This window comes from Capsicum annuum, chromosome 7 (assembly GCF_002878395.1).
Source record: "Capsicum annuum cultivar UCD-10X-F1 chromosome 7, UCD10Xv1.1, whole genome shotgun sequence".
Taxonomy (NCBI): Eukaryota; Viridiplantae; Streptophyta; class Magnoliopsida; order Solanales; family Solanaceae; genus Capsicum; species Capsicum annuum.
In genome coordinates, this window is record NC_061117.1 from 191,223,727 (window position 1) to 191,233,139 (window position 9,413).

General features: G+C 36.7%; 1 non-coding gene across 1 annotated transcript; it reads left to right on the forward strand.

The window, feature by feature from the left end:
• The first annotated feature begins 9,054 nt into the window (after positions 1 to 9,054).
• LOC124886282 lies at positions 9,055 to 9,165 on the forward strand. Its single transcript, XR_007043368.1, has one exon. It is a non-coding gene; the product is annotated as a small nucleolar RNA R71 (small nucleolar RNA).
• Positions 9,166 to 9,413: the final 248 nt, after the last annotated feature.

The window sequence follows — 9,413 nt, forward strand, 5'->3', positions numbered from 1 at the left end:
AAACTAACATAACTGATATAACTGTGATGATCGATAAGACAGATATAACTGATACTGAGCAACAATAATTAATAGTGTGAGTTCTGATGGAACTATCTGAGTTCATTTCTATATGGAGTAACTGAATATGAGATCAGTCCTATCTAGCGGCTGATCTTTAAATCTGATAATTCCAATAGTAATTAATTATAGTTGAGATCAGTCTGGTGTAATGGGTGATCTTGAAGTCTATTTATAATGATAAGGATTGGCTGTCTCTAATAGTACTGAATCTGTACTACTGAACTAAGTTGACTGTATCGGACAGTCCTGAATCTGTAACTAAAATTGTAGGATGTATTCATCTAACCGATATACCCCATGCTAAGCTGACTGGGGTCCAATCTCTACGCTGACTGGAAGGGTGTCAGTATCGCGCCACCAGTAAAGACAACTATTGCAGAGTAAGTCCTAATCTAGCGGGTCACTTCTAGTATTAGTCCTATACATATAAATATGCTAATGGGAGACCCTTAAGTATGCTAGTCCTATCTAATGGGTGACATCTTGTACCTACGCTGGATACGTAGTTCTGGAACTTAGGGATTGCTTCTAAGGATGTCCGTCCTTTCTAGTGGGTGAGTCCTCATCCCTAGGCTCACTCGGTACTGAATCCTACTCCCATCAGAAAGACACTGAACTGGATAACTGAGCTAAACTAAATAACTAAACAAAACTAATTAGATGAACTGATACAGATTAACTGAACTGATACTAATGGTATTGTTTAGCGGAGCTAAACTAAGTTTACTAAGTTCCCTTGACTGAAGGAACGTACTGAGCTCTGAGGACTGAATGAGAGCATGGAAATTACTGAGATCACTAGGAATACTACTGTTACTGAGATCACTAAGATTACTGAGTACTGAGGTTACTGACCTACTAAGACTGCTGAGATTTCTGAGTTTTCCTGAGTCATATGAATAACTGAATTCTATAGACCATGGCTTGACTGAGAGTATCATGATAACATGATATGTCACTAGGCACACAACTATATTATTTTGGGTAAAAGTACCCCCAGGACTCGATGGAAGGAAACTGACACACATGACTGACTTGATCATAAGAATAGAGTCCATAATTCACAATATCATAAGTAGGGGATTTCATACTACACTTGGTTCTCAACATCTTATACATGGAAGGGATGCACACAACATGTATATACTTGTGTTGCTTCAATATCATGTTCATTCCATATCACAACACTAACACACAAAAATAACGTGGAGTTCATGTGGAATCATAAAGAATAGGACATGGTCTTGTCATTTAAGCACTATTAAATCATAAAAACATGGATTCTATCATTCTTGGCATTTTATCAAACACCTTACACGTACAACTTTGGGCATAGGTGTACTTATCAATTTGACAATCTTAATCCATTAGAAATTAATGGGTTTCAACTAACCTACTCACATGCTTCATGAAAAACACATCAAGATACAACGTTGAATCCAAACAACAATCATCAACATGAATATAGTCATAGCACAACAAGAAAATCAGTATTTATAATTTAAAACATGATTCTTGAGCTCCATGGATTAAAGAGACCCATGGATGAACACTGCACATACCTTAAAGCTTGATCTTGAAAGAGATCTAATGTTTCTTAAAGGTTCTTGAAGAAATCCTTAGGCTTGTTCTTGATTTTTCATGACTAGGGTTTAACCTCTTTAGGAGAGAATGTTATTGTTGTTGAGGAGATGATCTTGAGAGAAAACCCTAATCTTATGGTTCAGAGTATGTGAGAGAGCTTTTTGAGATGTTTAACTAAAGAGAATGAAAGATAATATGCTCATTGAGGGTTATAATTCATGGGAAGTAAAGGAAAAGACCAAAATACCCTTGAGAAAATGTCCCTCAATTGATAGAAAAAATAGCTGACGGCATTTGTGATAAGTCGTCAAGATGGTGATAAGTCGTCACGAAATGTCGTCACAAAAGAGTGAAATCTTGATTTTCTAGTTAAGGTTGACGACGTTGGTGACAAGTCATCATGGGCAGGACAGATTATCACAAAACATCATCATTGGGATTAGAAATCTTCCCAGGGCTGATGACATTAGTGATAAGTCGTCACTCTTGTGACAGCTTATCACGGATGTCGTCACTCAGTTTCCCAACCTAAAATGCTGGATTATAATTGGTATAACTCTTCACTCTGATATCGGATTTAGATAAAATTGGTATATTTGGAAAGCTAATTCAGTTATATATCTTTTGGTAGGTCATGAGATCAAAATTCATAGTATAACGAGTGATATTCTCATTGAAGTTGACTATAGCAATATCCTTCCCAAGAATTCAATCGGTAAGGAATGTTTTGATTCATCTGATAGCTGAGAGTTATTTGAAGACTTAACATACATCTAAATTTCTCATAAAACTATAAAATAACCATGATGTACTATACATGAGCTTGAAACGTGGCGCTAATATTGGTTTGTATTTTTGTGGGTAATATGATATCTCCCCCCTGGGAATATTCATCCTCGAATGAGAATGACTGAGATAGAAGAAAAGATCAATTGAAGTACATACAATACATACACTGTTAAAAATGCTTTTGGGATTGACATGACTGATAAGATGAATACATCATACTGAACGTTCATATCTGATGCATGAGTAACTAATTCATGAATGCAGGACTGAGTGTTTTGATAAACTGAGTTTCTCAAAATAAGAATGCATATCTGATGCCTAACTAATGAGTTGAATCCATTAATATCTGATGTATAATTATACGACTGAGATAATACATGAATGCATGACAAAAAGTACTGATAAGTTGATCACCCATATCTGACATATGAAGATATGACTGAATGGGCCCAGGAACATGCGGCTGAACATGCAATGGTAAAGGTACCAAGTTTGTACTAAAAACTAAGTATGGAACTGAATACAAAGTTTGGTACTAAAATCTAACCATGAGAAAGAGTAAGATCAAAGAAGACTGTCACCTTGAACTAAAAAATTTTGATGAGTCTGAGATTAATCACTCAATATGATGAGCAGAAATATAAGAACATAACTGATTCTGGAACATGATACATGAACTAAACTAATTCTACAATGCATGACGTGGATAGAGTATCGTCATGGACTAAACTGAGCCATTGAGTACATGGATTAGTGCTGAGTTTTGGAGCTAGAAGGTCGGCTCATAAGTAACACTTTCTCTAAGATAGATTCATCAACGAAAATGAAATGTTTAAATCATGAAAGTTTGTGGGCCAATGTTTATATCCCACTTGAGACACGATGTTCCTTGAAGGATGCTGGACTGATGTCGCTGAGATATTGAGGAAGTTGAGGCAATGCACAAGGCATCTATGAACTAGATTATAACCGAACCTCAGGAGTCTGGGACTAATTCATGATGCATGAAATAAACTTAACTTGTAACTACTAGGAGGTTCTACTTGGAATAGTTACATTCCCTGAGATCTTAGATAGCATGAATAGATGCAAGGATGTGGAAACAAACTATACAAATCTGACTGCTCGATTGCTAAACTGACTTGCTAGCTTTACTAACTAACTCATGCTAAAATATATGTCCAAATTAGAGAAGGAGATCTAACAATGCATACCATGAACATGAAAGACTGGTAACGTACCAGAATCTAGGTCAGGGAAACTTTTCGGATCATGACAGGTCTGGAGTACATAAAGTTTATTTTGACGCTGACTTCTCTTGGTGCCTTGCTGACGCAACTCTTTACCCCTCTATGCTAGGACTCTACAATCTCACATCTTGTGGCCTAGCTTACCTCACCCAAAGCATACATCACTACCTGCCCTACATGCACCTAGGTGATTCTTACCACACTCTTCGCAAAGCAGATAAGTAAGACTTCTATTCTCACTACCCTAGGCCTCAGAGCCTAGTGCTCCATCATGATGGTTATTTCTGGACTTAGGTGATAGTGCACTAGATTTGGATAGAGCTGGTGCTGAAAACTTCTGACTATGCTGAGAATGGTCACTCCCTGTGACTTAGGCTAAGCAAAAATGAAACTACCAGTCCTTGCTCTCTCACTATGTCTCTTCCTCATTCTAATCTTCTACTTCTCTATTTTCTAAGAATGAGTTATAAGTCTGGCTAAAGTCATATCACTATTTAACATGGCAGATCTGCACTCGTTTACCACGCTATCGTTCACCCCTGACACGAACTTACTCATCTTGTCTCTACTTTCTGTAATCACATGAGGGGTATATCTAGCTAATTGAGTAAACCTAAGAGAATACTCTTTCACTATCATACTACCCTGCTTGAGGTTGATGAACTCTAGCATCTTAACTTCTCTAAGCTCTAGTGGGAAAAATATATCAAGGAAAGAAGAGGAAAACTCCTTCCACTCTATAGAACCTGCATCATCTAACCTTTTTGAATTCCACTGTTTGTACCAAGTATGTACCACATCCTGCAACTGATATGTAGCTAACTCAGCACTATCCACAGTAGTCACCCCCATAATATCTATCACTTTCTAAATCTAATCTATGAATTCTTGCGGGTTCTCATCTGTCTTAGACCCCATGAAAGAAGTAGGATTCACTCGGTTAAAGTCTCGAATTCTAGTTACAGCTGAATTGGCCACTGGATTGGTAGGAACGATAGCTGGTCATTCATTCTGGGTAGCAACTGACTGAGCAAGAGTGGTGAACGCAGTCCTGAACTCCACATAAGAAACATGATTGCCCAAAGGGTCTTCGGGCTGAGGGGCAGACTCATTCCCATTTCTTCTTTTAGAAGGCATGTTCTGTAGAAGAAAAGGAGAAATGGATTAGACTAAGAGTGACATGAGATTATGCTCACTGGCATGACATAAATACTGAAATAAGGGAAACTGTTCCTAAAATATCTCATAGCCTCCTACATATAAGTGTGGTGCACAACACATGGATGTACAAGACTCTACTAGATGTGGCTTTCAGACTTCCTAGGACTCTATTGAACCTTAGGCTCTGATAACAAGTTTGTAACACCCAGATTTTATAAACCGAAATGCTACACGGTGCTTATGACCCCAAAGGACCACAAGCAAACCCATGACTGATATCCGTACCTGTGCACTGCAATATATGATGTAATAATACAAAAACACATGAACAATAGGCCATAAGGTTAAACTAAATAAAATATTTGACAAACATAAAATCCACATGGGTGGAAAATACCTAAAAACAATTGAATTCTAAATCAAATCTGATCTAATTTTGAATGCCTCTAAATATTGTTTGAGTAAGGAGTTGAAGGAACTTGTCTCCATCTAACTCCTTCTAGCAAAATTGAACTAAAATAATAAATGAAATAAAATAATTTCATCCTCGAATGGACAAGGACTCACTGTAACTTTGTGATTGGAATGCTACTATTGATCTGGAACACGTGCCTTTGAACCTATGGTGTAACATAAGAGAAAGCACCATAGCACAAATGCATCAGTACATCTGAATGTACTGAGTATACAAGTTAGGTAGGCTAAATACAAAAGGTTATATGCATGAACAATGCTGTCTAATATGAACATGATAATACATACATGCATAAGCAACTATAACTGAACTCGTAGTGATACTAACTACTGAGTCTGAATACTGACGATATGAATTTATGGATACTGAGATACTGAATAGATGAATGACTATTTTTGACAGTTCAAATATGAAGAACTAGTCTGATTGACTGTGTCTAATAGTCCTGAAAGTAAATACTGATAACATAAGCTATGACAACTAACATAACTGGTATAACTGTGATGATCAACAAAACTAATGTAACTGATACTGAGCAACTATATTTGATAGTCTGAGTTCTGATGGAAGTATCTGAGTTCAATTCTATATGGAGTAACTGAATTTGAGATCAATCCTATTTAGCGGGTGATCTTTAAATCTGATAATTCTGATACTAATTAACTATAGTTGAGTCAATCCTATCTAATGGATGATCTTGAAGTTTATTTATAAAGATAAGAATTGACTCTCTCTAACAGTACTGAATTTGTACTACTGAACTGAGTTGACTATATCTAACAGTCCTGAGTTTGTAACTAAAACTGTGGGATATATTCATCTAATCGATATTCCTTATGCTAAGCTGACTGGGGTCCAATGTTCGCCATGACTGGAAAGGTGTCAGTACCACGCCACCTATAAAAACAACTGCTGTGGAGTCAGTCCTAATCTAGTGGGTGACTCCTAGGATCAGTCCTATACATATAAATGTGCTAACGAGTAACCCCTGAGTATGCTAATCCTATCTAATGGGTGACATCTCATACCTATGTTGGCTACGTAGTTTAGGAACTTAGGGATTGCTTCTAAGGATCTCCGTCCTTTCTAGCAGGTGAGTCCCCATCCCTAGGCTCACTTGGTGCTGAATCCTATTCCTATCTGAAAGATGCTAAACTGGATAAATGAGCTAAACTGAATAACTGAGCTGAACTGATTAGTTGAACTGATACAGATTAACTGAACTGATACTAGTGGTATGTTTAGCGGAGCTAAACTAAGTTTACTAAGTTCCCTTAACTGAAGGAACGTACTAAGTTCTAAGGACTGACTGAGAGTACTGAAATTACTGAGATCACTAGGAATACTACTGTTACTTTGATAACTAAGATTACTGAGTACTGAGGTTACTGAACTACTGAGACTGCTGAGATTTTTGAGTTTTCCTGAGTCACATGACTAACTGAATTCTACAGACCATGGCTTGACTGATAGTATTGTGATAAAATGACATGGCACTAGGCACAGAACTATATTATTTCAGGTACAAGTACCCCCAGGACTCGATGGAAGAAAACTTACACACATGATTGACTTGATCATAAGAATAGAGTCCACAATTCATAGTATCATAAGTAGGGGATTTCACACTACACTTGGTTCTCAACATCTTATACTACACTCGTGTTTCTTCAATATCACGCTCATTCCATATCACAACAATAACACACAACAATAACGTGGAGTTCATGTGGAATCATAAATAATAGAACATGGGCTTGTCATTTAAGCACTATTAAGTCATAAAAACATGGATTCTATCATTTTTGGGATTTTATCAAACACTTTACATGGACAATTTTGGGCATAGGTGTACTTATCAATTTGACAATCTTAATCCATCCAAATTTCATGGGTTTGAACTAACCAACTCACATGCTTCATGAAAAACACATCAAGATACAACCTTGAATCCAAATAGAAATCATCAACATGAATATAGTCTTAACACAACAAGAAAATCACTATTTATAATTTAAAACATGATTTTTGAGCTCCATGGATGAAAGAGACCCATGGATGAACACTACGCATACCTTAAAGCTTGAGCTTGAATGAGATCTAATGTTTCTTGAAGGTTCTTGAACAAATACTTAGGCTTTTTATTGATTTTTATTTACTAGGGTTTAACCCCTTTGGGAGAGAATGTTCTTGTTCTTGAGGATATGATCTTGAGAGAAAAACCTAATCTTGTGGTTGAGAGTATATGAGAGAGCTTTTTGAGATATTTAACTAAAGAGAATGAAAGATAATACGCTCCTTGAGTGTTATAATTCATGGAAAGTGAAGAAAAAGACCAAAATACCCTTGCAAAAATGTCCCTCAATTGAATAAAAATAGCTGATGACATTTGTGACAAGTTGTCAAGCTGGTGATAAGTCTTCATGAAATATCATCACGAAAGGGTGTAATGTTGATTTTCAGGTTAAGGTTGAGGACATTGGTGATAAGTCATCACGGGCATGATGGCTTGTCACAAAATATTGTCACTGGGATTAGAAATCTGCCCAGGGATGACGACATTGGTGATAAGTCATCACGCTTGTGACAACCTATCATGAATGTTGTCACTCAGTTTCCCAGCCTGGCATGCTGGAGTAAAATGGGCATAACTCCTTGATACGATATTGGATTTAGGAAAAATTGGTATCGTTAAAAAAATAATTCAATTATCTATCTTTTAGTAGGTCATGAGCTAAAAAATTTGTAGTATAACGAGTGATCTTCTCATTTTAAGTTGACTTTAGCAATATCTTTCCCAATAATTCAATCGGTAAGAAATGTTTTGATTCTTCTGATAGCTGGGATTTATTTGAAGACTTAATATACATCTAATTTGCTCATAAAATTATAAAAGAACCATAACGTACAATGCATGAGCTTGAAATATGGTGCTAATATTGGTTTGGATTTTTTGGGGTATTACAATATACCTTCTTAGTTGCGTTTGGAGCTTCTCCATGAAGCTCTTTGCCACTTCTCAAAGTAATTAGCATCACTTGTTTTAGGTTTTCTGTATCTCCTGGCAAACCATCTTTAATACTGGTATTTAGTGTCTATGATAACTTCCCCAAACTGTGACTCTAAGTTTCTTGTGGCCACTTGTTAGTTCTATACATCTACATACAACTGTATTTGATTATCTAGAATCTATTTCATCTTCTTTTCCAAGTTACTAGTTGACTGATTTCATTGTGCCTATTGCTGATTTTTCTATGTTGGATTTTGTGGCTGAGTCTGCCACTTCACATTATAGGCATTACCATAATTTGTCTTCTAGATATTGCCCACAAACATCACTGACTTCAGATCTGCAGCACACATTGCCGCAGAATAACCACTGTTGCCACAAACCTCGCACCAACTACTGGTCTGTTGAACTACATTAACTGCTACTGCAGAATGTATAGCTCCCACCTTTAGGCTGCTGAATTAGTTTTTTTATCCAATTTTGCAATGCAACAACCTGAGCGGATAAAGTAGTGTATTGGTCTACCCTAACACACCTGTAACTTTCTTAATGGAAAACCTAGAATAACTATTCCACTCTGGATTTTCTTGTGTGATGTAATTCAATAAGGTGTACAACTCATCATATGTCAACTCCAACGCTTGACCACATGCAGATAAATCTAGAATTTTTTTTGTGTTGGGGTCAAGTGCTTTTACAAAAGTATGAGACAGTACCTTATTAAACTATTGATGATGTGGATAGTCCCTAAGAAGTGCCTTGAACCTCTCCCAAGCATGATAGAGTTTCTCATCTGGCCTCTATTTGAAGCTCACTATTTCATTACGAAGTTTTATAGTCTTTCCAGACGGAAAGAATTTGATGAGGAACTTTTAGTCTAAGACGTTCTATGATGTGATTAAATTTGATGGCTCAGAGTTCAACCAATTTTTGGATTCCCCAATAAGTGAATAGGGGAAGAGTGTCAGCCTTACATAATTAATATTCACATCTGCCTGAATGAATGTGTTAGCGAGCTCAGTGAAGTTTTGCAAGTGGATGTGCGAATCTTCATGTGCAACCCCTGTAAACTGTCCACTGC